A 24,218-nucleotide genomic window follows, 5' to 3' on the forward strand; every position below is an offset into this window, starting at 1 on the left:
GGGCAATGACATCATCGGGTTTCAGGCTGCTCTGGGGGCGGGTCATTCTGTGACAGACAGTGAAACCGACCAATGTGAAGTCGGGCTGTAGGGGGACGGTGCGGAATGGTCTGGATTGGAGAGGGGCGTGGCTCGGCCCACCCCGCCCCCTGCCGTGTTTGGAGCGGTCACGTGCGGGGGCGGGGCTGCGTGGACGGTTTGAGCCTGTGAGGGGAAAAGAAGAGAGGAAGGGAAGAAAATAGAGCCGGAGCGGCGGAGAGTAAACAGCCCGGGAGACAGGGACAACACCGGGTCTGAGTGTCCTTCTGGCGGCATGTGTATGAGGTGAGAGCGCGGGGTGGGCGAGAGGTGAGAGCCGGGTGGGTGAGCGGGCAGTAAGGGAGGGAGGTGGGCCTGCCGCTGCCGTGGGGGACACAGGGCTCCGGGAATGGGCCGGGCCGCTCCGGCTGTCACCCCCGCACACACACACAGCGCTGCACACAGGGAAGCGGCTTGGACCCTGTGAGCGCCGCCCTGGCTCGGGCGCCTGGATTGAGCCCGGGATGTATCATCAACTCACCCCCAGGCTCCCAGTCTCGCTACAAAGCCCCGGAGCCAGACATCCCACCCCAACTCGCAGAGAAGTTTGTCCTGTGTGTTTTAAAAAAAATGTACATGTTCGGGTCTCCTGTGATGTTGAACTTCCTGAATTTTAACTTCCTCGTCTGGAGCTCCTTACGTTGGAAATATCTGCATCGGCTTCTGACTTTATCCCTGCTTAGTAAACCATATTCCCACGTAGCGAGGTGCAATTAGACATGCCTCCCATCTTCCAGACTCCAACATTTCTGTCCTACGACCATTGGTTCATAATAGTGCATATAGTACCTGTACATAGTTATGAACAACTAACAAAGGAACATTTCAAGAAACCATGGCTTTGTGCAATATTTGTTTGCAATTGAAACAGCTTGTGTTACTTTGTTTCTGGGTTTGTTTACTGTCCGTTGGGATTCTGCATAGTAAAGCTGCTTAAATGAAGAAGAGTCCAGCATCTTCAATTCAGCCGGTCTCGCCTCTGAGTGAGCAGGTTGTAGAATCTAACCCCAATCTACACATACAAGTCGGTTGACAGTATACTTCAGCTGAATGCTGCTCTTGGAATGCAACATTGAATTGATCTGTTCCAGCGGTTCAGGTGTATGTTACAGTCAAGCATGTAATGCACGTAGGAGGGGGATAGTAAATGGCAGGAGCTCAAGCAGTTCATTAATGCCATCTCATAATGTTCATTATGGATTTAAAATGCAAGAATTTTTAATACTAAAGATTTGCAATTTTTGTAAAGATCAATCATTTTCCTCTTACTCTACAACTCTCACTAACTTCTGGGTTAAGAAAATTTCTGCCTGACTTCTTCCATCTGGGGTGGCTGGCTGCAGATATTTGAGTCACTCACCATAATGAATAACGTACGACGCCCTGAAATTTTCAGTTTGATCATTTAGAGGTCTCCTGTTCAAATGAAAAGAAATCTAGCTTCCCATAGCTTAAACTGCTGAATTATGGAATTTACTTTGTTGCTTGTATAGGTGCCTCTGGTTAGTTGATGAGCATGCCCCTGTCTCAAATGGAGTACTTAATGACAAATTAGTTCCGTTGTGTTGTGCTGATAGTTTTATTTATTCACTTTTTAACACTTGGTATTTTTTTCCTAATCTGTACGCAATACTAATGCTTCACTAAATAATTTATTATTCCTATTTTTCAGTTCCTTACTGTAATCATTATTTTGCGCTAAATTTTCATTAATCTATTTATCTCAAAGATCTAAATATTTTGTAACTGCTATGGTATTCCTTATTTGCTCTGTCTCCTATTTTGGGATCATCTGCAAACTTGAAAACTTTACTTACATTAAGCTACCCTTCCACCAACTTTCCTCATTCGAAGCTAAACATTAAATAGCAAGAGGTTTGAACCCAATGTTATGGTATCCATCTTTTTAATCTTGTTAGTCTTAAAAGTCCTCATTTTGACTGTTTATTTTAAAGCTGTTTTTGTATCCAGTGGCCCTATTCTTTAGCCATTACTTGTTGAAATGTAAACTTACTGCTGAAACCTACTGCAAAGTTTGTGTAACTTCCACTTTCCTATTCTCTCAATCCACAGCATCGTAATGTTTTGGAAAGTTAATGCTCTTATACATTTTTGTATAGATTGCATCTCATTTCAATACATAATTTGACCATATTCAACTTTGCTTATCACTTGATTTAGTGCCATCATGTTCCACGTACTGCAGCAACCCTAATGACGTATCTTGCAGCTCCCAAATGACATTCTTACAGCATGTCATCTTTCTTCTAATCTACCTCAATTCTCTCCTCCTTTTGATTTAAGTAGCTCTTAGTTATTCTTGTCCAACTTCCAACATATGTTTCAATGTGATTGTCATAAACACATTTATTGTTGGTTTAACCAGGTTTCTTGTTCTCATTATATATTTTTCCTTAAGCATGTTTCAAATTCAATTGGATATTTTGGATCTCCGTAACATTGGCATAACAATAGTTAGTTTCTTGTTCTCTCGTGTCTTTTCTGTTTTCATTCAATCTCTTCTAAACCTTTAGTTAGAAGCATATTTTCTTTGAACAGTAAATTTTACTTAACTGGGCAGGTTAAACTTTATTTATCATTCCTACAGCCACTCCACTCCACCCAAGGCCAATGGATGTTAAACAGCATACTTGATCTCCTGAGAATTTAAATTCCTCTGATTGCACTAACAATGTTTCAGGTACTGACATTTAATCATAGAAAACTTACTGCAATCATCACCCAACCCTTTAAACTTCACTGAGCAATTCTGTCAAATGTCGTAATGTAGAAGCTGGAGAAATTTCCAACTTGCTGAAATCTTGCTCTCTTTCACTTGCCTTTTCCCTCTTTCTCTTCCCCTTTCCAGACTTAACAAAAATCTCTACCTTCTGGTTGTTTCTCCCACCTGAGTTTGGCAAAAGAGAATGGGCAATTGGGAAGATAGGGAAGGAGTTGAATCTCAAGTGCTGTTCATGGCAATTCCCCTTCTCCATAAATCTTCAGATCTGATAAGGGACTCTGAGCACTGTTCCTGTCTTGTATCTGAAAGTTCCATGTTTTGTGAGTGAAATTAATTTCTTTATCAGAAACAGATTACAAGCATTGTACTTCTAATTGTAACCTATTGTTTTGAATTGGAAATTTTGCAAACTGATTTTTCATCCCCACATTTAAATAATTGTGATTTAAGTATGGTGCCTCCGATCTGATAATTTCAACAAAACCTGCTGATTGTTTTAAAACCAAATGATAAAAACATAAATAGGTCATGGCCATGGCTTGGAACAATTGGTTACAGATTAAATGTTGCTTGAAGTGGTGATCAGCAATACCAGATTCTTCTGTATTTTTCTCCCTTCTTCATATTGCCCTGTCTCTGAACTAGATGATGATTTTCAGTGCATTGCATTATCGTTGTAGTTGTATTCTGTTATGGTGAATAATATCATAGAATCCCTAAAAGGAGGCCATTTGGCCCATCGGTCTGTACTGACCCTCCAACAGAGCAACTATTCCCGTAACTCCACATATTTACCCTGCTAATTCCCCTAGCCTACACATCTTGGGACACTAAGGGGCAATTTAGCATGGGTAGTCCACCTAACATGCACATCTTTGGACTGTGGGAGGAAATCAGAGCACCCGGAGGAAACCCGTGCAGACATGAAGAACATGCACACTCCACATAGCCAGTCACTATGGCCAGAATTGAACCTGGGTCCCTGGCGCTGTGAGGCAGCAGTGCTAACCACTGTGTCACCGTGCTGTCCGTTGTGGTAGATTGCGATGAATTCACACTAATATTGTTTGGCAGTTTATTCTGGTGAATAACATTGCCTTCATATAAAATACAATTTAGAAGCCATGTGCTGGAAGAATCCCGATTAAACACAGTTTCCATCGTCAAATGAAACCACAATGTTGTTTCACTCCCAAGCATTTTTTCTGAAGTACCTAATGTATAATCTCTTTCTTTTTTGGAAGTTCCCAGTGTTTTAATTTTGAGTTTGGAGCATTTACCTTTCACACTAAATTTTCTGCTTTATACCAACACTATTGATTAACGTTTTGATAGCACGATACTGGATCATTAGTGTGGACATTTTATGAAAAATAGTGTACATCTTAATCACTGGTAAAATGTTTACACAATGCAAAGCACTAATATGTCAAGGTGATCAGATTATATATATATTGTGATGTAGCCTGTCAGTCAACCTTGAAAAGCATTGCTCTTTACAAATTCAGATCTCTGCATACATGGGTGGAGTTCATTAGTGTTTTTTTGCTGATGTGTCAAGGCAGACAATGACACATGGGGCTCTGCTGTGGTTGAACTGCAATTTTTTCTTAAAGTGGAGATATTTTCCTTTGCATTTAATTGAAGAATGTACCCTGTTCCTATAATGAAATTTACTGGTACCATGAAAGCAAAGTTATCAGAATCTTGGGAGCTTTGCAGTATCTACTTGAATTTATGTTTGATTCACCTAATAATGTACAGGTAACAGCTTATTTCATGATATTCTCGGAATTCCCCAGAAAGGTGGACCACAAAGGAATTTTCTCTGTTCCAGTTGGAAGGAATTTTCTCTGTTCCAGTTGGAAGGAATTTTCTCTGTTCCAGTTGGAAGGAATTTTCTCTGTTCCAGTTGGAAGGAATTTTCTCTGTTCCAGTTGGAAGGAATTTTCTCTGTTCCAGTTGGAAGGAATTTTCTCTGTTCCAGTTGGAAGGAATTTTCTCTGTTCCAGTTGGAAGGAATTTTCTCTGTTCCAGTTGGAAGGAATTTTCTCTGTTCCAGTTGGAAGGAATTTTCTCTGTTCCAGTTGGAAGGAATTTTCTCTGTTCCAGTTGGAAGGAATTTTCTCTGTTCCAGTTGGAAGGAATTTTCTCTGTTCCAGTTGGAAGGAATTTTCTCTGTTCCAGTTGGAAGGAATTTTCTCTGTTCCAGTTGGAAGGAATACATGATCCCCTCTCACTGGGCCATTAGTCAGACCTTGGCCACATGGAAGGAAAGATTGATCTGATCAGGCTATAAATGTCTGGGGGCACTTTTGTTGATGACAGTACCCCTAGTCCTGAATCCATTTTGAGCAAGGTGTTCATGGTTCATACAAGGAAGTCTCAATCATCTTTTGGGTAATTTTGTAAATGCACAGATAATGTGGTTAAAAGCTCCTTTTTTGTTGTTGAAGTTTGGTCTCTCATTGAGTTTCTCCAAATGTGTACCATTTGCAGAAGGTGTGCAAATGGCTTGTGCTTTCTCTCTGGAATGCTTGTTGGAATTGCCCCATGACTCTTATTGTTGGGTCTGAAACTAATTCTGTTCAGGGTTGTGGGGATGTTAACAGATTTAACAGCACTGTTATATTAATTTTTATAATTAACTGGGCAATAGAGATTGTGAATATGCCACTGATTGGTGATATCAGTGTGCAGTGAATTGGGATGAGCAGGGTGGAGAATTGGGTGTGGATCTATATTGCTCTTTAATTCTAGCTGGTCTTTTAGGTATGAGAAACGTGAGGTGCTTTGTGGACGATGGTTCCAGTTTGCATTTCCACACTCTAGCTGAAAAGCAACATGTGTCAGAATATTTGCTTCAAGATGCACCTTGAGCATGCATTGTAATGTTTTTGTGTTTACCTTTATGAACTAAATGAAAAAGGGGGCATGGCTAATATTCATTCTAAGAATTGGTCTTGACCTCAATTGAAATACTCTGTCAGCTTTTCGAGAAAGGGGGAAACCAACCATGGGGTGAAGGGAGAGTTAGCACTCTGAATATGGAAGGTGTTGGTGGAAGGAGCAAGTGTTGGGGCAAGAGCTGAGGGGATCCAGGCATATTGGACCCCAGTGAAATTTCTTTACAATGTGGTAGGTGAAGAGAAAGACCTATGCATCCAGCATACCCAAGAGGCGCATTACATGTTGGCCTGGACTTCAGATAAACCAGGGAGTTATCTTTTGATTTTTGCAATTTGGAATTCTGAACTTTACTGTAAACATCTTCTAATAGTTATAGAAGTCGACCATTTGACTTACCAGATCCATGCCAGTGTTTGTTCTCCATACAACCTTCTTCCATCTAACCCTATCAAAATAGAAACATAAAAACTAAAAGCAGGCATAGGCCATTGACCTTCAAGTCTGCTGCATTTTGATCATGACTGATCATCAAATTCAATATCCTGATCCTACCGCCCACCCAACCATATCCCTTGATCCCTTTAGCTCCAAGCACCAAATCTAATTCCTCCTTGAAATCTCACGACATTTTGGCCTCAGCTACTTTCTGTGGCAGTGAATTCCACAGATTCACCACTGAGTGAAGAAATTTCTCCTTACCTCAGTCCTAAAAGGTTTACTCTTTATCCCCAAACCATGACCCCTAGTTCTGGACTACCACCACCATTGGGTACATTCTTTCTGAATCTATCCTGCCTAACCCTGTTAGAATTTTTTGAGATCCCCTCTCATAGCAACTGATGCATGATGACACTAATGTCTTGCTGAATATCCATCTCTCTCAATTTGCACCCATTCTGATAACCTGCCTTCCTATTATTGCTACCAAAGTGGATAACCCCGCACGTGTCCACATTTTATTGCACCTGCTATTCTATTCCTATCTTCCTCATATGTTGAACCAATTTATCCTTAAATGAATCAATGCTATTTGTCTCAACAACACCCAGTGATAGCCTATTGTTCCCACTTGTCAAAAGTTTGAGTGTGGGAGGGCACAGATTTAAGATGTTTGGCAAAAGAGGCAAAAATGGCATGAAGAAAACCTTTTCACGTAGCCTGATTGTATAATGGAGGCAGGTTCAATCAAAGCATTCAAAAGAGAACTAGACTGTTAAGTGAAAAGGAAGAATGTCCAGGATTGAAAGAAGGGTGGAGAATGATATTCGGTGAATTGCTCATTTTGTATGCACGTATTGGACTGAATGGTTTCATTCTGAGCTGTAACAATTCTTGATTTTGTGATTCTTGTCATTGTTCAAATAAATAAGTTTATCTTGACTTACTTAGATTCCTTAGTGACTATGGCCCTTAATTTTGTCTTTTCTCAAGTGGAGTTTCTTAGATTAAACAAAAAGATTTAAATTTGCCTGGACATGTTGCCTTTGTGGCTTGGCAAAACAGCAACGAAACATTGAAATCATGGAGATGGTGCTGATCCCTGATGTCAACAATTAAATTTGTGCAAAGAGTGCATGCTGTGGAGGAGTTTAGCTTTGGGAAAGATCTTATTTAGTACAGAGGATATTAAATGTTATAAAGTAAATCTGGAAAATTAGTTCAAGTTAAGCCAAAGGAGTATATGCTAAAAATGGTCTAAGGACAATTTATGACAAATGTTGGGATGAACTTGTTCATGAGAAAGTGGCAAATTTTGCAGTTAACTTCTGGATAAAGTAGCAGAGGTAGAAACTGTGTTCCCCCAGCATGTGGTGAGGTGATGTCTGGGGAGAACTATACAGATGAGGGAACAGTTCTGTTCATAAAATTCATCCAAGTTTATTTATCTTGTGAATCGCAACTGCTTGGAAAGAAAATCATTCAACATTTGTAATGTCGTTGGTGCTGATTGTTTGTTATGCAGTAATTTGTCTCTGATATACTAAATGTATAAATGTGTGTCAAAGCATGTATCTGAACTGAAGTGTCAGAAAGACAAATTACACTAACCACTAACATCAGGCCAGCCCTGTTCACCAAATTCCCATAATAAAATGTTAAATATCCTGGGAACAGTTATCAGCAGCCTAGAATGATCATTACCCACTTCAAGAAGTCTCACAACACAAGGTTAAAGACCAACAGGTTTATTTAGAACTACGAGCTTTCAGAGCGCTTCTCCTTCATCAGATGAGCTGCAGCGTTCCGAAAGCTCATGATTCAAAATAAACCCGTTGGACTTTAACCTGGTGTTGAGACTTCTTACTGCGCCCACCCCAGTCCAATGCTGGCATCTCCACATCATGATTACCCACTTCCAATCAGATATAATCGGGATTGAATGGAGTGTTACATGCTATATGTTATTTAAATTGGGAATACTGATAAACTCAGTATGCTGATTTGCTGACTTGCTGTTTTTCTGTGTTGTAAAGGCTGCCCACAGTATTTGTGTATTTTATGCATCTATTCTTAAGGTTTATATGTTAATTTTATTGTGCATTTAAGATTTCAAGCCATTATGCCAGCAGAAGGTAGAGATAGAAGAGAAAGATGAGATTTCCCACTTTCCCAAAGTTCCAGGAAGATTCTGCTTCAGTTAACACCTACTGTTCCTGCAGTTAAATATGTAATGGAGCCCTCAATTGATATGTCTCAAGAACACTGTCATTTTATACTTCCTGTCCTCAGTAAAGTAACTTGTATTGCTGCTTTGGAATATTAAGTTGATTGCTGCAACATGTACGTTGATTCATAGAATATCAATTTTTTGAGGTCTGTTTGAATTGCTGTAATTGCAATCTAAATTCAAATATATGCCACAAAACATTTACACATTATTGAAATGAATCTAATTTGTATCATCAATGTTCAGAATAACTGTGATAGTTGATCATCACTCAGAAGCGTGCATGTGTGATTTATAGGGTGTCACGTTTGCCTGAAAAGTTAGAATCCCATCTTTCACTGTTATTTGGCTGTTTGACTGCAGAAAGATGAGGTGAAATATTATGAGCCAAATTTTCCATTCAGTGCCAGAGCCACACTGTCTGCACTGATCAGTCAGAAAACAGCACACTTACCTGACCCAACTACCTGTGCAGCAGCCTGAAGAACTCGCTCAATGCAGAGACCTGTGAAGAGAATGAGGATCAAAGACACGTCCCTTTTATGGCAATTTCTGCCATATGGTAAGTTTAAACGTCCAGTATGAATATTAGTCAATAGGTAGGGTGGGTGATAGGTTGGCGGAGTCAGGAAAGGTGGCTGAAGAGGGGGAAATCGGATTCTCAACCATGAAGAGCTGAGATTTTTGTAGTCTTTCTTACTGGTTGAATGAAAGCTTTTTCTCTCTCCTACTGCCCTCCAGTCCTGCTACTCCCACTGCACAACCTTGGATCAATTTTCTATTCAAAATGTTCAATTTGAAGTATTATGATTTGCGTTATTTGAGCCTCCATACTTTGGACAAGTACCATTCATGGAGGTCAAGTGAATTGGCTGTCTACGATTGAAGTGTTTTCCTGAATTGAAGTTCCTTACCGCTTTCATTGGTCCTGCGCCCATATAATCTGCAAAATGAATAAAGAGACATGCTTCAGGGGTTGAAATGTGTAATATAGTGCAAAACTTTGTTCAGACGAATGAAGAATTGATTTGCTTAATTTTGTGTCTCAAGAGAAGCTATCCTGTTTTCCTGAAGCCAATTTAGTTTGTAACTTATTCCACCTCCGCAATTCATCCCAAAACTTGGCAAACCTCATTTTGCACGATTTTGGCAATTTCTGACTCGTGCTCAACAATGTTGAATTCTCAAAGTCTCAGCTCCTTATTACAGTGTCTCGCTTTAATTGGCATCGCAAGTGAATGGCTTTTAATTTTTTGTAAAGCAATAGAGGGAACAGTGTTTCTGAAAATTCAAATATTGTATGTGGGGTTGCTCCTTTGAACTGCATGTGGGAAGCAGGAATGAATTGAAAACTCCAATCTGAATTCAAGTATGCCAATTTATGTTTATCTGCAGAACTAGATTATTTCAACATTTAGTTTTAAATGCTGCTAGGAATTTAAAAAAAAGAATAACTGGAAAAACACTATTTTCAAAACTATAAATACTTCATGTGAATTGTTTGTGCCATCACATTAATTGTTTTGATACTTAAGAGTAAAGAACAAAATATTAAATTCATGTTGCAATTTTTTCTTGCACTGAACTTTAACACCCAATGGGACCCTTATTGCATACCCTCTAATTCTTCACCTTCCTCGTTATTCACTCTTTCTTTTGTGAGACCAAATCTAGCAAACGTTGTCACCTGGTAGAACAACCTGCCAGCATCAGTTTCCTCGTGAATAATGTACAGGAACCTCTCAGCCCAAGAAAGAATAAATTTGGTTTATTTCACTGCACTTGACTTCCTCCTTATTCCAAGCAAATTATGGTGCTGTATGTATGAGATCAAATTGTGGACTCTGTTATCTATCATAGAAGATTGTGACAGATAATACAAGTTCACTTCTCGGTCTTTGGTTCAAGATCGAGCATTGGATCAGGCTCAAGATAGAGTGCAATGCCTTATCTTGTCAGCCTGGATCTTGTTGTCTCCCTTGTGGGGACCATCAATTGGATTCAATTGGGATTTGAATTTGGTTTATGGAGCACGCAAGGAATGATTTGGTTTGCCTGGTCTATAATGAGCTTTGGCACTAACTTTAAGGATGGAGTAAAAAAATTAAAAAAAAGATTTGTGAATGATGGATTTGGCCACACTGCTGCAAAATGCTCCCAAGTAGTTGGACTGCTGTATCACCTGTCCCTTGTGTAAAAATAAAATATGCAGAGAAGCATCTTTGACCACAAGTCCATCAGGCAGTGGTCTGCACTAATGTCCTAGAGAAAAGGTAGATCCTGTCGGATAGTCCCATTTGTCAGAATGCCTCATCACCAGAACTTTCAAACAAGCACCAAGACCTAACTTGGTTAGTGGCGAGAAGCCCTCCCCGTCAGATGCTTCCTACATGCTCAGAGTCTCGCCCCATCTACACATTGCCCTCTAGGTGACAGTAGTAGGGAAGAGACTATTGTCCACCTCCTTGGTGAATGTGTCTTTGCAAAGGTGGTCTGGAGAGAGATGAAGTGGTTGTTGTTGAGGTTCATTCCAAGCAGCTCTGAGACGCAGGACTCTACGGGCTGTTCCCGGGGAAGCTTTCTGAGAAAAACGTCAGCTGTTGCTGAAGGATCATCAACTCAGTGTACAGTGTTCTTTGGTCTGCCCAAAACATGTTGGTCTTTCCGTATAAGGAGTTGTCCCTGACAGAGCATTGCAGACTGACGTGTTCCAAAGCCCAGGACTACAGGCCGGACGATGAATTCAAACTTGGGGCAGCCACTGCTGAAGTGTAATGGCAGAAGGTCACTGTCTTAACACCTTTCAGCCATAGTTCACTGAGGGGAGTGGAATTGTATAGAACCCCCTCGAACTGCATGACTCATGTATACAGTGAATATTATCGCAGTTTTATGGAAGCACCACAGTGCTACCTGATCTTTGTGGACAGCTTAAATGTCTTTGCAACATTGGTAGTGACCATTTTGAAATATCTGTAATGTTTCTTTGACCATATTGAAGTGCCTGAAGAGTGCAACATGATGTATGTAGAGAACCTAAATTTTATTGCACTTTCTGTGGCCATTTTGAAATATTTGTCATGTTGTTTCAGATATTTAACAAGTAAAGTACTATTCTCAGGGGGAGAGCATGTGCAGTTGAACTGATCCCAAGTCTTTACCACAATCATTTTGAATTGATTTCGAGGTGCAGAACACATGCATGTCAAGATTTGCCTTTAAATTCAAATGATCTCCATGCCTTCCATAATGCAGTTCCTTCCTGCAGAAGGAAACTTGTACAGGGGCACTGTTGCCACCTGAAACTTCTAATTTATGCATGCAATGAATGTATTTGCATCAGAAGAATTAATTAATGACGTTTTACAGAGTAACTTTGCACCAAAGTTTTACTTTTGTAGCCTTCCTCAATGGGTGGAAAAATATCACATCATTGGGAAATATAGATTTTAAAAAGAAAAGAAGGATTTGCATTGATATAGTGCTTTTCATGACCACTATCTCAAAGTCATTTGCAACCAGCAAAGTACTTTTGATGTGTCGCCACTGTTGTAAGAAAAATGGCAGCTAATATGTACAAAGCAAACACCCACAAACAGCAACGTAATAATTGGACAAATATTGGCGAGGACACTGGTTAATTCCCTGGCTCCACTTCAGATTGGTGCTATGGGATTGTTTGCAATGACTTGAGGGGGCAGATTGGGTTTAACGTCCCCTTTCAGATTTCTAGCATTTGCAGTATTTTTCTTTCGGGAGCAAAGATGTAATGTTATGGACATGAATTTTTAGAATCCTTTCAGGATCTCTCCACTGGGGTTGCAACAGACTTGTTTGGTCCCTCAATTGCTCCATTTATCCCTTTTAGGACACTTGGGATATTTAGCCAAACAACCTCGATTTGATGCAGTTAATATGTTAAAGCAAAATGGACAATATTAGAAATGAGAAATATTAGAATATTTTGGTTTTAACCTTTCATATGAAAAGTGAAAAAACAAGCATTTAAACGCAATCCGAACAAAGGGGAAGGTAAAAGTATCAGGGGGTGCATCAGTAAACTGACCTCTAATTTTCTTAAATGAAAACAAGATGGTTAGAGAGTGGGTAAGATTATCTCTACACCGACATAAATAATTGTAAACAAAATATAGAATGTGTGAATAGCCAGGATGGTGGGAGGGAAATATGGCCTAAAATTGAAATAGAAGATCTTAGTTAAGTAGGTGTGGTACCAAATCGTCATCAGGGGTTGAAATTCTGCCACCAGCACAGTGTCCTGATGAGTTTTTCTCCCAATTGCTAAACCCAATCTTCATCCACTCCTTTCTGGCATAGACCATCCCACATTCCCAGTACCACCTGTTTTTTAAAAAAAGTGATAGCTGTAGTTTAAAGCTTGAAGTTGCTGAAGTAGGTATTAAAGATAGACGGTAGTGTTGGTGCAATGTCATTTGACTAGAGTTGGAGTGGTTTCCCATCTATTCTATAAATTATCTTCACAACTGTAGGTGAGGTGCTGCATTACAGCGAGTAAGATGGGGAAGAGGATTGGTGCAATGATACAGCCTTGTTTAACCCCAGTCCTCGCTGAGATGGGGGTCTGTGGTGATTCCATTGGTGAAGATCATGGCTTGCATATCATTGTGGTGTAGGCAAAGGATTGTGACAAATTTCTGAGGACAACCAAATTTGAGCATATTCCATAAGTCTTTCTGGCTGACACAGGCTATGGCCATGTACCGCAGCTGATGCTGTTATTTTTCTTGAACTTGCTGTGCAGTGAAGATCATGTCCATGGAACCTCTTGATGGGTGAAAACTGCACTGATTCTGGAACAAGCATTTCAGGCACTGGGCAAAGGTGATTGAGGAAGACCCTTGCAATAACCTTACTTTTGCAAACAGCAGGAAGACTTTTCAGTTGCCACATTCTGAATTGTCTCCCTTCTTGAATATAGTCATGATCACAGTGCCTTGAGATCCCCAACATGCACTGCTCTTCCTGGTTGGGTAATGTAAGGTTGTGTAGCTCTCCTTTTGTGCTCCAAATTTTGACAAGAATTCCATATGCTCCAAGGGTTTTTTAAGCTGTCAAATGTTTTTTTTAACTTTGCTGCGGACAAGTTGTCGATGAAACTGAGTGGTTAGGCTTTGATTTGAATGCCCTCAACACCATTCCTCAGTCTGGTTGCTGAGTTCTCTCTTGTGAGCACCAGCTACCAACCTGTTCTTGAAGAGTTCCCCGAATTGCTGGCTCTCAGCATGATGGACCCTTGATAAAGATTTTCTTGACAATGTTGGTGTCCAAGAATTGTTGGATCTTCTGAGCGCTTTGTTCATTGTCATGCATTTTAATCTGCACTGTTGCCTTCAGATTCTCGTGGGACTGCTGCTTTTCTTTTGAGGTGAGGTGAAACTTCTAGTCGGTGAAAGCTTTATGCTCGCGTTTAATTGGGTCCTGTTTCTCTTGGTCATTATTGTCAAGCCAGTTACGATGTTTTCTGATAGACCAAGGACAGCTTAGTGGGTGCTTGAACAGTAGACTTTAGGATTGAACAGGCATTGTGGCTCCTAGTGCATTGAGGTTGAGAGCTTAGCAGTGATGCAGTGACTGAGGGCTGCCTTGGAGCGATCTTTGAAGCCTTTGATAATTTTCTTGCAGCATTACTTCTGTTCCCTCTGTTCATGGTGGAACAGGCTAATGGAGATGATGGATTGGATAAGTTGGTGATTGTTCCTCAGTTGGTCCCTTTCATGGCGAGGGTGATGTAAACATCCCTCCATTCCCACTTGACCATGTAGTCGAGAAGGTGCCAGTGTTTGAACCGTGGATGTTACTTTGAGGTCTTGAGCTTGTCTCACTGGCAGGATAGGGTGTTGGTTATGAGAAGTCATGGTTCTAAACATTTCTTTTAAGAGGAGGACTCAATTGGAGCTTATTTTTCCAATTCCTTCCTTGCTGAGTGTTTGCTGAAGACATTGTAGGATCCCTCCTTGGCCTCATCTACTGCCTTTAGTGTAGGAACGTATGTGCTGATGACAGTGGCATGCTGATTCTTCTAAGGGCAGATTGGGCTGTCATGAGGCACTTGCTTCCCCACGAGTCATTGTGCTGCCAAATAAGCTAATTTTCAATGGCGAAGCTCATCTGGTGGCAGTATCCTTCCTCTATTGGAAGGCTCTTAAGGAAATATATTTACCACCTTTCTCCTTCAGGTGGCCTTCTTCTGCACATGGTATCTTACTTAAGGTGGTGTCACTATTGAAGTTCCTGAGCTGTGAAGCTGGTGTGGCACTTGGGTCTGTAACTGAGATTGTTCAGGAGGGTCCTGACATTCCAGGTGACAAACTTTATTTTCACAAGTGAAAGATGCCCGTGTGTGATTTTTATTTTGAGGTTATTGTTTCATGCTGATAAGATGGCCTATATAGAGCACGTCCTGGTTAAATGGCAAGGAGGTTCCAAGATGATAGGCCAAGCTGTGAGATGTTAACATAGTCTACGCCTGAATGCAGGTGCATGTGTAATTGTGGTACGTGGCACAGCGTGGAATGCCAAAAGCCGAGAGGTCAGCGAAGGATTGACTGTGTGGTTGTTTAAAAAACACAGCACTTTTATAACATACACCTGGGTGGCACAGTGGCTAGCACTGCTGCCTCACAGCGCAAGGGACCCGGGTTCAATTCCAGCCTTGGGTGATGATGTGTGGAGTTTGCACATTCTCTCCATGTCTGCTGGGTTTCCTCTGGGTGCTCTGGTTTCCTCCCACAGTCCAAAAATGTGCAGGTACGGTGAATTGGCCATACTAAATTTCCCTTTGTTGTCCCAAGATGTATAGGCTAGGGGGATTAGCCATGGTAAATACGTGGGGCTACAGGGATAGGGCCTGGGTGGCATGCTCTGCTGGGGAGTTGGTGCAGACTCGAATGGCCTCCTGTACTGTAGGGATTCTATTTAAGACTGAGATGAAAAATTTCTTCATTGAGAGGGTGTGTAACTGTAGAATTCTTTATGACAGAAGTCTGTGGAGACGAAGTCATTGAATATATTTAAGAAGGAATTAGATTTCTAGACACTAATGGTGTCAGAGGGTATGGTGTTGAGATAGAGGATCAGTCATGATCATATTTAACGGCGGAACAGGCTCGAAGGGCTGAATGGCCTACTATTTCCTGTGTTTCTGTGTAGCATAGTAATTGTTGAAAACTTCCAAAATGAAGACTAACTAAAACTGAAATTCTACAGCTGCTTGTTGCAGCCAATTGGTATGATATGCTGTGGCCTATGCAATCTTGAAATATATTGTTAATAAAGAATAAATTCACTTTGGTTTCTGATATTAATGGTAACCTGGACCAAATGAATTGACAGTTGACCACCTTGTGCTACATGTAATTAGATTGTGATATTTTTAAAGATGACACACAACCCTTTAGTTCTGTGTATAAATGCAATACAGTAAACTGAAATATTCAACCAGGGAAACATCTGCCGTTTCTCCAAAATAGAGGTATAATCTGGTGATGGGTTGCAGTTTTCAGGTTCTGTTGAGCTCTTCATAATGAGAAATATTACCATTTGCTCAGCTGAAAAATATACCTTCCAATCTGGCAAAAAAATGAAACTGAATACAGTTGCAATAATATGTAGTTTGGCTTTAGATGAAAGGAGCGGATATTTGCAAATCTGATTCAAAGCACCAAAGAAATTATAAACACTTAGAAGCAGTTCGGACTAAAGTATAAACAGTTATGGCATTTCTAATCTTGAAGGAACAGGTCTGGGTCTGAGAGTACAGAAGTGCGAGTCATTACTTTTTGTGTTATCAGTCTGGAAACACTACCTATTGCACTAAGGGTGATATTACAGCAAAGAGCATAGTTTTGGTTCATGCAATGCTAAATATGAAGCAATTTTCACTTATCTGAGAAATAGCTGTGATAATTGCTGTCAGTTTAATTTTAAATGGCATTTATAAAAGACAAGTTTCCTAAAGAATTTGTAATATCTATCAACCACACATCATGGGGGTTTGCTTGGGAAGCTATGGCCTGTGTTCAAAGTTGTTTGCATAACGATAGAGAAATGGAATCCCCCACAGCACAGGTCATAAAATGAATCTTTCACATTTTCTTCAGAATGAAATAATTTAAAATGCGATAACTGAGTAGAAGATAAATTATTGCAATGAATCTGTCTGGATATGTCCCGTTTAACCAATAAATTTAGAGTTATAATTTTATTAGGAACTTAAATAGTTACAACTACTGTTAGAAATCTTGATATTGAAACATTCTGAATGGGGTAGGCAAGCTGATGAAACTGAGGGTTTTAATCAATTAAAAGTTGCAACCTTTACATTTATGCTATGAAGAAAGCATTAGTCACATGCACCCAAATGAAATACATTTCCAGATATGTGTGTAGTTAAACTTGTTAAAAGCTGTGAAGTGCAGAGTTTTATAGTCTATCTCAGTATTGTTTTCTGGGATGCCTTTGCCCATTTTAAATACTGGAACCAATAAGACCTCCTAATTTCATCTCCAAAGCAGCGTGTGACTTTACCTCTGTCTCAGTTCATCTGTTGCTATAACCCTCATCCATGTTTTTGCTGCATCCAGATTTGACTATTCCATTGCATTTCTGGCTGCCCTCCCACATTCTACTCTTCATAAAATTGAGGTCATCCGAAGCTCCTGCTCTTATTCACACTAATTTCAATCATCCATCACCTATGTGCTTGCTAACCTACATTGGCTCCTGTTAAACAACACCTCATTTAAAAAAAAAATCTCATGCTTGTTTTCAAATCTTTCCATGGTCTCACCCATCCTATCTTTCTCTCTCATCTCCTCCAGTCCCACAATCCTTTAAGATTTCTCTGTTCCTCCAATTCTGGCCTCAAGTATCCTCGATTTTAGTTGTTCAACCATTAACCTTCAGTTGTCTAGAATTCCCTCCCTCTATCTCTCTCTCCTCCTTTTGAGATGCTCCTTAAAACTGCCTCTTCTGTCAAACTTTTGGCTATCGATCCTAAGTGCTACATAGCTTGCAGTCAATTTTTATTTGGTAATGTTCCTCTGAAGCATTTTGGGATGTTTTATTACATTTAAGGCATTTTATAAATACATGTTGCTTTATCACTAATAGTTTGCACCAGAGTATGTCAAGTGTGGTTTCAAGTATTAAATAGTTTAGGCTGCTGAGTTATGTCAGTTACAGGCCATTCATTCAGCCAAGATGGTACACTGAGCTTTCTCTTTCTCATGATCTTTAGCTGTCCTCAATAGTGATGATGTCTCATTCAAATAATGTTGAATTTAAGAGCCAACACTGATAAATTCCTGTACTACACTTCCCTCCTCTCTTAAAGACATTGACTCCATAAGGAGCAAACACTACAGGATGAATAGTTACTACCCTTCAGTGTAATATCGCACACCCAAGCTTGCAAAGATTCATCCCTCTCCAAAAGGCAGAGAAAGCCCTTTGTCATCATTATCATTCCGAGTAAGGCTAATAAAGTTTATAATTATACAGCAAAATACATGCATGTACACTCTGAAAAGAAAGCAACATGTTGAAAATTGAGTCTTTTAAGAGTCTTTTAAAAATTATTTTTAATGTGGTGCACCTGAACACTCTGGTGTTCTTTTTCATCTCTGCAATGTCAGAATAAATGGTTGTAACAAGGCAACCTCAAATGGATGAGCAGATAAAGCTGCCAATATTATGCCAATCCTTTGGGTCTGCAAGATAGAGCAGATAATAAAAACTTCCCCACTAGGCAGTTCATTGAATTTGTTAATTTTATTATTTGAAGGGTGTAAAGAACAGACATTATGGTGTATTTCACTTTTTTTCCTGTCTGATATGGGACTCTGTTTACATTGCTCAAAATCAATAGATAGGTTCATTAACCAATGGATTGGTTCATTTTTTTCCCCTTTACCTCAGCTTACATATAGCCAAACAAACTCCTTTTCACAACATTTTAATCATTACAGAATATATTGGCTTTTATTCGTAAAGTTATATGCTGGTTTTATAGTATGAAGCAAGATGGGGCTTTTCTTGCATCACAGCAATGATACAGCAATATGACCACACTTCTTGGAAGTGTTTTGGCTCACATGTTCTATGTCTGCAAAGGAATGATAATGGCCTTGATTCACAGCTGCCTGTCATTATTACTCCTTATCTTGGCTAGCAGTGAATTCTTACTTGTGATATTGAAATATTTCCAATGTTGTGAAAATTGCATGACTAGGTGCATGTGCCTGAAACTTGTTTTTCTTATCAGTATGTACCATTCTGCTTGTTTTTCAGTAGTATGCTTCAGCTTTAGTGACCTTGGGAGTCAGTGTGATTGTTAATTTACAGTTGACAAATTACTGTGCACTTAAGATAGTTTTATTTGAATGTTTGCATTAGTTAACCAATGGGAAAACTAGGTTTTGTTCTGTACTCCATTGTTTCTAGTTTTTGTTACACTGTCCCTGAATAGTTTACAGATTATAATACAGTATTAATCATGCTTTGACATTGTCCTGTACAGTGAAAGCATGTCTGCCTTATACCTGTAAACATAGACTACAATCAGTCCATAATTTTCTGGAACTGGATTTTATTTAAAAATGGACACAAACAAGGTGGCCGAAGGTCAGGTAATTTTTGTAACTTTTGCTCAAGTCTCCAGAATTTTCCTTCAATTGCATCCATTCAAGGGCCTTCCCCTTGATTGGATGTACTCAGGTCGAATTTACACCAACTGTTTGTGGTTTACTCAAAATCAATGAGCTTCCAGACTTAATGTCTCCAAGTTTGAAATTGCCAAAGAAAGATATACAAGCCAGTTAGCCCGTTTATCATAGGTGTGTGTAAAGACCTCCCTCGTCCACGATCCATTGGTTTAAAACTGGAAGCCATTCTGGGTGGACAATAACAGTTGATCATATGACTTCAGATCACATTGTTATCCCAAGAGCCGGAGAGAAACCAGGCAGCCTGCAAAGAACACAGTAAGAAGCAGCGGCTGCAAAAAAAACGGCAGTAACGTCCAAGCCCATCGAGTAAGGGCGGCACAGTGGTTAGCACTGATGCCTCCGAGCGCCAGGGACCTGGGTTCGATTCCCGGCTTGGATCATTGTTTGTGTGGAGTTTGCACATTCTCCTGGTGTCTGCATGGGTTTCCTCTGGGTTTCTCCCACGGTCCAAAGATGTGCGGGTTAGGTGGATTGGCCATGCTAAATTGCCCCTTAGTGTCAGGGAGAATAGCTAGGGTAAATACATTGGGTTATGGGGGATAGGGCCTGGGGGGGGATTGTGGTTGGTGCAGACTCAATTGGCTGAATGGCCTCCTTCTGTACTGTAGAATTCTATCATTCTATAAAGCCTTTTAACAAGCTGGAGGCTGTCACGTTTTAAAGTCTCCGAAGTGTTCCTTTTCAGAGTCCACCAGAACTTAAACCTGATTTGGTAGCATGTTGGCACAGTGGTTAGCACTGCTGCCTCAGCGCCAGGGACCCGGGTTCGATTCCCGGCTTGGGTCACTGTCTGTGCAGAGTCTGCATGTTTTCCTGTGTCTGTGTAGGTTTCCTCCAGATGCTCCAGTTTCCTCCGAATCCAAAAGATATGCTGGTTAGCTGCATTGGCCATGTTAAATTCTCCCTCAGTGTACCTGAACGGTGCCAGAGTATGGCGACTAGGGGATTTTCACAACTTTATTGCAGTGTTAATGTAAGTCTACTTGTGACACTAATCAATAAACTTTAAAACTTTTGCTAAGAACACTTTGAGTAACCAATTTCCTGATCTGTTGGAAAAGCCATCCTATTGAAGAAATCCTGCAACAATGTTGATATTCGACCCCAGCTATTGAAACCACCCAGAGCACCTTTTCAGGATGAACCACTTTCTTTGACGGGCCTGCAGCAACTGTTTTTCCAATGACCAGCGTAACACACAAACTGAACAATTGAACAATTTTTTTGTTTACAACTTGTGAAAAGTGCACTATCCACGTAAACTCTATCTTGGGTGTAAGTGGGTGATGCAGCGGTTAGACATTCCGGTGAATGTGTGAATAACCCTCTTTATTTAAACTCATGAAATCTTGCTACTGATGATTTTATAAATTGACCACGCAATTGGTTGAGAAATGTACACCTTTTCCTATTGGAAAAACTCACTGATTATGGACAGGAAGGAAAAGGGGGCAAGGGTTTCAGTTCACTCCCATTATGTCCCTGTCTGTAACACTACTTTGAAAAAATCAGTTTGACACATCTGCCCAGTGATTTCCAACTACTTCAACAGTGATGTTCTATCTTTCAAAATTACAAGTTGTTGGTGATTCCGCAGTTTTCAACTGCATTTGCAACCAGTTTGGTAACGTGGCAAGCTACAGGAGAACATGAGCAATATCCAAGCATGGACTGATTTGGCAAGTAGTATTCATGCCACAAGTGCCAGGCACACTCTATTTTCAATAAGAGAAAGCATAGCTTTGTTCTCTTTGATAAGTCTGTTTCAGTGTCTTCACTTGTACAGATTTTTCTTTATTGTTTTTAAAAACCTGGTTTGCTTTGTCCCTAACTTCACATTGTATCTTGTGTAAGTGTTGGATATGTGGACACGAAAGATTGACTACCTCTAGATTTTTTAAAGGTAGCTCTGAGCTAGATCCCATGATGGTTTATTGAGTAAATGCACAGCGAAATTATTTCAACAATGGTTGTAGTGAGGGCATTCAGCTGACTAAGTTCCATAAACATTGGTTTATTTCATCCAATTAGTTTTAAAATTGTACAAATATTTTTTGTGTATCTGTCTTTTTCCATCACTTAATCAAGTTTTTAAAGAATAGCAGTTTCAGTGAAAATGACTTCCTTAATTATTTAGATTGAATTATCTGCCATCATACAAATCCTGTGGCATAAAAGCACTTCCAAATCTGACACAGTAAATTTTGTTTGCGTAGTATATTCTCCCAAGAGCTTGAAGATTTTTATCCTAAAAATAAATAAAACAGTTTAAAAACAACAAATGTGAAGAAAATGTTATCTTAACTTATTGGCCTGTGTTACAGCTCACAGCCAATAAGTGCACCTTCAGCGCTCACTTAAAGTTGTGGTTGTGTTCCTGAAAATCGTGACTTCAAATGAAGCAGCTTTCCATGAATCGTAGGTTTTCATTGGAATCAGTATTAAAACTTGCATTAGCTTCCTTTGTTTATTCTGGATGAGAAACATCCAATGTACAGGTTGAAATACTGTATTGTACATGTGTAATACTGTGTCTTCAAATAACTGTAGAATTAAATACTAAATATAAAAATATTGTATAAATTCATATCGGGTAACACACATCAGTCTCCCTCTTCAGCAGTCCCTTAGGTTTGAGGATATCTCTTTTTGTGCTCCAATTCAATGGGTTCTAAGATGGTACATTCAATGTGGGATTGGCAGACTCTGCCACATTTGGGACAGGTGTTATTTGGAGGGTCAGATAGATGAGCTGTTTAGAGATTTTTGCACTCCCCCTCTGTCTTGATTTGACTCTGCAAGTTTACAATGAAGTTTCCGTGTTCAGTGCCTTCCTGAATGAACCTTCTTCCACTTTGATCACGGTGAGTTGGTGGAGATGTTTGACTTTTTCAGAGATGCTTTGAGGACAATCCCTAAAGCATTCCAGTGGAGGTGGCTGTGCGTGATTCATGTCTCAATGCTGGGTTCTTTCACTGTTTTTAAAATGCTCTTTCTGCAGAGTTAAACGAGGGCCTGACTTGGGGCTCCAAATTGCAGTCAAGCTCCTGAAGGGCAAATTCCCTGTATCTTTCACCCAAACAAGGGCAGAGACAATTTTGCTCATGTACTCTACATTTGCAAATGCTCTGTCTTTCTCTCAAAGACGTTAAAATGGCGCCTCTCCACACAATGCAAAACTCCTCCACAGGGACTCCAAAATTAAAACTGGTTTGCAGAGTCAAGTAGGGCTTCAACTTCTGCCTTGCAACAAAAAAAATTTTGTTTGTTTGGATATTCTTCTTCGGAAAAATTTATTCCAGAGGTTTAAAAAAAATTGAATCCTTTGAGTGCAGTCAAACACATCACCTTGTACAGCGACACAGTGGTTAGCACTGCTGCCTTACAGTGCCAGGGACCCAGATTTGATTCCTGGCCTGGGTCACTGTCTGTGCGGAGTCTGCACGTTCTCCATGTGTCTGCATGGGTTTCCTCCGGGTGTTCCAGTTTCCTTCCACAATCCGCAAGACATGCTGGTTAGGTGTATTGGCCATGCTAAATTCTCCCTCTGTGTACCCAGACAGGAGCCGGAGGGTGGCAACTAGGGAATTTCACAGTGACTTCATTGCAGTGTTAATGTAAGCCTACTTGTAACACTAATAATAAATAAACGTTTTAAATAAACTTGCGCTTAATTCAGAACAGTGCCGATTGGGTCAGGTATTCCGTTCAGGGGCTGCCTTTTTCTTCCCCCCCCCCCCCTCCCCGATCTGATGTTAAACGGGCATGAAACAATATAAAACAAAAATGTGACATAAAAGAGCAATGATGGCAAATAATATAAAATTGGAACTGAAGGCATGAATCAGAAATGAGGCCCTAAAAACGGCAACTTAAAAAATACACTTAAAGGGCCAACTTAAAGCAACACTTTAGAGTAGCAGGTTTACTCTATTTTTATGGTAGTCGTACATACGATGCATTTAATCGGATAAATGGTACAGTAAGGATTAATGTAGAAATCTTAAACTGATTTGTTTAGGTTTTCTGATATAGCCTTAATTTTACTAGATTTTCGTGAAGTTGCTCATTTATATTTTTAAAAGCACAATGTGTCTTTGTTAATTATGCTGCAGTAAAAAGAGTTCTGTGGAATTGCCCGTGGCAGGGTTATTTAGGGAAGCAATGATGTGAAGAAACCGGAAAATGCTTGCTCATCGTTTGTCAGCATAACTGCATGAGATCAGCACTTTGCTGTTTCATTGCAGATCTTAGCTGATAGTCTGTCACAGTCCTGTTGCATAGTTTGCAGCATTTAATGTATAACAAAAACACTGTAGATTATAAAATATACCTCGTGTATTTGTGACCATTCCTTGAAAGAAGTATGCCTCAAATTGTCAACAGTCCAACTGTTCATTTAAGTAACTGTATATTTAAGTAGGATATAAAATACTGGTTTACTAGGGATTATTTACTTGCAATCTGCCCTAATTTTTCCATTTACAATGTTGGGCATTGTTAATGTGAATTAACTGCAGGAATCGTTCGTGAAGGATGAGAGACTATCTTGAAAAATGTATCATCTTGAGGGGATTTGATTGGATATGCTGAACGATGTTCCACATTGTGGGGGGCATAGTTTTCCGGATGGAGCTGAAGAGAATCTTTTTTCTGAGGTTCATGAGTCTGTGAAACTCTTTTCCACAGAGAATAATGGAGGCAGGGTCATTGAATATTTTTGTCATTAGATTTTTGATTAACAAGGGGTTAAATCGTAGAGGGGGAGAAAGGAAAGAGAAATTGAGGCCATAATCGGATCAGCCATGATATTGAATGGCAAAGCAGGCTTGAGAGACCAAATGGCCTACTCTTAATTCATATGTTTGTTATTTTTTTTTAGCTATGTACTGAACTAACATTTTTTAGTCCAAGTTCCCCAAGAATATGGAAGGGAGGTTCTGTAGAAGTACTAAATAGTAGATGGTGTTATGGTTTGGAACTGTTGGCATAGCGCTGTGTGATACGGTACAGCATATTCTGGTTTTAAGGGCCTGGAAGTTTTAGAGTG

At 40.0% G+C, this 24,218-nt stretch overlaps 1 protein-coding gene across 3 annotated transcripts in view; it reads left to right on the forward strand.

Annotated features, from left to right (window-relative positions):
- The first annotated feature begins 150 nt into the window (after window positions 1-150).
- The window catches only part of LOC144506408 (transcription regulator protein BACH1-like), a 62,670-nt gene continuing 38,602 nt past the window's right edge, over window positions 151-24,218 (forward strand). For 2 of the 3 annotated variants that reach the window (XM_078232478.1, XM_078232476.1), the window contains exon 1: window positions 151-324. The gene's annotated coding sequence lies outside the window, so the exon portion shown is untranslated. Of the gene's footprint in view, window positions 325-2,686; window positions 2,780-24,218 lie in introns of all 3 variants that reach the window. The other variant, XM_078232479.1, reaches the window with a different exon arrangement.

The sequence above is a fragment of the Mustelus asterias genome, chromosome 17 (assembly GCF_964213995.1).
Source record: "Mustelus asterias chromosome 17, sMusAst1.hap1.1, whole genome shotgun sequence".
In the NCBI taxonomy this organism is placed as follows: domain Eukaryota; kingdom Metazoa; phylum Chordata; class Chondrichthyes; order Carcharhiniformes; family Triakidae; genus Mustelus; species Mustelus asterias.